At 41.4% G+C, this 4,256-nt stretch overlaps 1 long non-coding RNA gene across 1 annotated transcript; it reads right to left on the reverse strand.

Annotated features, from left to right (window-relative positions):
• Positions 1-3,008: 3,008 nt before the first annotated feature.
• On the reverse strand, positions 3,009-3,899 carry LOC130297350 (uncharacterized). Its single transcript, XR_008849494.1, has 3 exons — positions 3,833-3,899; positions 3,397-3,531; positions 3,009-3,307 (listed from the first exon to the last, which is right to left on the reverse strand). It is a non-coding gene; the product is annotated as an uncharacterized LOC130297350 (long non-coding RNA).
• Positions 3,900-4,256: the final 357 nt, after the last annotated feature.

Genomic DNA, 4,256 nt, shown 5'->3' on the forward strand with positions numbered 1-4,256 from the left:
TAACCTGCCCATATATCTTTGGTCATGGGTTTCCAATGTCGAAACAATATTATTTGTCTATTTTCCATATTCCTGATTTCATTTCTTGTATCCGATTTAACGCTACCAATGTTAGTGTCATCCAGCGATGTACATAGTGCCTTTATCTTTCAAGCTATGTTTTTATAACATGTATGTTTAATAAAGATGTATATGTTCCTGTACTTTTGCTGTCTATGCGTTCCTTTTGGCGTTAGTATATTTTAGTGCATTTGCAGCTTGACCACTTTTTGTGACTTATTAGGTGACAATAGCCATGATCATGCAACGTCTACTGAACACTCAAACAGTAAGCCTTGCTTTGTAAAAATCCTGGACTATCAGTGCTCTTGGACAATAGAGTTTTCTGAGCAGAACCCAGCACTTTTGGAAAGTATCTATTTTCACATTGGTCATACTGATTGGAGCCAATCCTTGCTCCAAATGATCTAAACCCAACACCACTTTCCAAGACTCAGGTTCCAGCAAAACCATATGTTTGAAAGCCTTTCATATTGGGTGGCCCTTAGAAAATCTAATAAATGCCCACAAAGCTCTACAACCTGGAACCATACACAAGGTGCTGCTTCCACCATGAGGCAATTTATTTTAGACCAGGGCTATCCTCTGTAAAAACCCTTTCATCAACTATTTGGGAGAAAGCAGAAACTTTCTTCAAAGACAAACATGTTACTCAACATAACTAAGTGCTAGTTTAATTTTGCTCGTAGTAGAGGTTCAAAGCTCTTTGGTTGTGTTGCATCTGAGATGATTTAAGGATCATCTTGCATCTTTCCAAATTACGTAAAACCTCCCTAGGAGTAATTATGGTGGGAGAACAAAGGAATCTACCTGCAGTCATGACAATATGATGAAAGCCTTGGGAGGCATGACCTACCATTGTCAAATGTTGGTACTCCACCCCTAGACATCTTATCCCATATCCAAAGGAGAGGGGATAATATTTCTGATTGTGGGGGTCCTGCTGCTGGGGACCCCTTCGATCTCCCTGCTGCTCCCAGCATTTGTTTAGAGCGTCGGGTGCAACGACGCAGGCTCGTGACATCATGGTCCCACCCCACTTGTGACATCACGACCATGCCCCCTCAACGCAAGGCTATTAGAGGGGGCATGACCATGACTTCACAAGCCTCCGCCCCGCATTGCCAGTCATCCGGCATGGAGTGAAGTTCGCTCCATGCACCAGATGTCTGGGGTGCCGTAGCAGAGATCGTTGGGTTCCCCAGCGGCAGGACCCCCGTGATCAGACATCTTATCCCCTATCCTTTGGTTAGGGGATAAGATGTCTAGGGGTGAAGTACCCCTTTAAGTTCACCGATAGCTTGGACAGGCCCAATTTAAATTTTTAGGGATACAATACTGGGGATATTTACCAGTCATGAAATGTAAGGCTCACCAGTAGGTTTTTATGGCTCTCCTGCAATCAATGGAGAGATGACCTCACATGCCTATTCCATTGCATGTACTGTACGTTCCATAAATGTCCCCTCAGTTGAAGCCCACCAGTTGTGACTTGTCTGATTGGGCATGGCTCCTGGTTCCACTGAAAACCTGTTATTAGTCACATATGTAATGCATAGCACCCATTCATGTAATCCATGGTGTGGTTGAGTCTGGCATAGGTCAGATGGACAGGAGCCATTGACTTCTTATGAATGTGGCCAACCATGTATGCAGATTTGAGGCTGGAAAATGGGGTTGTAAATTCTTCCTGGACAGGGACTGGTGTGAATGAATGTATTCTGTACAGGTGATAAACAAATATACAAAGTAAATCTGAATGTGTTTGATTTACCACATGAAAGTAAATATCTACCCACAATGCCCTTCTCAGTAACGCTCTCTTTTATGTGGTGTTCAGTAGACTGGCTATAGACATGATGTAAACACCTTGATGGGACCTTTGTCGAGAGGCATCATTTTCTCATGATTTAGGTCTAACAGCAGGACTACAATTATAATAGTAGCTTCTATTAATCACAGCCTCTCTCAAGGTGCTGACAATTCCCCAGTGATGCACTGTCCTAGAATATACAGTATCTAGAATTAACTGAAAAATTCGCCATAGACACAAGGATTTGACCCCTTAACTAATCATTGTCCCAATGTCACTGAGCACTGGTTGGATCAATGAGGTTACTGCTATGACCAGTGATTCCACTATTACATCTTACCTACCAGTATGTCTTAGGTCACTAAAGCCAGGAGGTGACAGAAGAGAGATGTGAGGTCATGTAGCCCAAAAGCTAAGAGGAGACCATTATAATTATAAATACTGCTCTTGATGTAAGAAAGGATTTCAGAAGTCAGAATTAGCACACGATAAGTCATACATGGGCAAGGTAATGTAATATCACATGTAGATTTGATGGGGTACTCTACTATTTTATAACGTATCCCCTATCTGCAGGAAATAGACAAGGAGTCTGATCACGGAGGCCTAACCTCTGGGACACGTTGTCATCTCCAGAATGGGGCCCTGTCCCTCTCTGTGCATGGAGAGCATGAGATACCCGATATCTCAGGCGCTCCCATAGACAATGCATAACAGGCAACTATTCCTTATATCTCGAGAACATTAAAGTATATCAATAAAATAAATACATCGTTGGAGATAGGCTATAAAATCATGTAAAAAGTACAGGTCCTCAAAGTTCATTTCATGTCAGACTTAAAACTAATCTACATCCACTATTGTAATCAATAATTAGGCCTATATAAAATTCAAATTTTATTGGAATAATAATCAAATTAGACAAACAAACAAGTAAAATAGTCTCAGTTACAAAAACGGTATTGTGTCTCTAAACAAATGGGAGACACAATTGAAGGTAGGGAGGGGATAGGGGGTACAGGTGAGCCCCTACTCAATACACAACCCTACCTATTCTAAACCCTTGCCCTTACTGAACAATAAGTGTGGACAGGGACAGGGTGATGTAAACAATTCATTATAAATATGTTATGTATGGAAAAGGTTTATATGGCATCTCGTGCTCCCTTTCCAACGCGTTTCTCCCTTAGCAAATAACCAGGCTTCATCAGGGAATGGAGGAGAAGGTTACATTTAAATAGATAGAATATTGCAAATAATGTACTGAGGCACAATAAAATCATGTAATGATAAAGCACAGTTGAGTGGATCAAAACTGAAAAAGATGACAGTCAGATATACGAGCGGAATTTATTGCCAAGAAGGTCCAATATGTTATGAAAGGGATTGGCTCAATTCAAATCCATTAATGGTACCAGGATAAAGCAGGTATAGCTGTAAAGAATAAGAAAAATATATACCATTCAGATTGCTATTAGAAACTATTCAGAAGCAAGATTCTGTAATCTAGGAAGACCTTATACCTTTATAGTAGCCAAAACAGGGTATCAGTGTAATCCCAATATTATTCAGATGTGGCTCCAAAAGTGGGGGTTTTAGATGACCCCTAGGTCTTTTCAAAAATGGCTCCAAATTTGGGAGATAAATGACCCCTAGAGCTGTGGGGATACAAACCACAGTTTACCACAATATCAATTAGTCGGTAATGGGAACCAAAGTCTGGAATTATGTAGACAAAATAACGTACCGCATCCAATTCGGAACCTAGACCCATAGTTTAATGATTAATACACTCTTGTTATCTACTGGAGTATATAGAAACGCTCCCTTTCATATAATAATTACTGCAATAGATCATATAAATAAGATGAAATATTAAAGGTGGCCCAAAACTCCAACCAATATATAGTCGGTAGTGCAACATTATGCCCACCATGTAACTTACATAAAAGAACTTACCCCAATGACAAGGTCAGATAGATGACAGCATTGGGGGACACTGCAACATCGATATGTCCCAGTTTTTCGGCTAAATAGCCTTCCTGAGGACATAATAGCATCAAGAGTTGCTAAATCACAATCAGAGCGCCATACAGTGATTATCCACTTAGCAGCCCACACAGACGAACATCATAAGCAATATGGCCACTCACCCGGACTTGGCAGTTCAGACGCATAGACCCACGAGATGTGCGTGTTAAATCTAGGCCCCGCGTTCGATTTATACAGGCCCGGGCCGGAAGTGTGAGGGCAGAGCTGTCAGAGCACTATACTTCCATCTAGTGGAACGCATATGCGTATCATCTGCTCCCAACCTTAAAAGCACATATAATGAATAAGCGGCCAGGGTGGCTTCCGCCCGGTGACACGCATATACGTGTCC

The sequence above is a fragment of the Hyla sarda genome, chromosome 13 (genome assembly GCF_029499605.1).
Source record: "Hyla sarda isolate aHylSar1 chromosome 13, aHylSar1.hap1, whole genome shotgun sequence".
NCBI classification, from domain to species: domain Eukaryota; kingdom Metazoa; phylum Chordata; class Amphibia; order Anura; family Hylidae; genus Hyla; species Hyla sarda.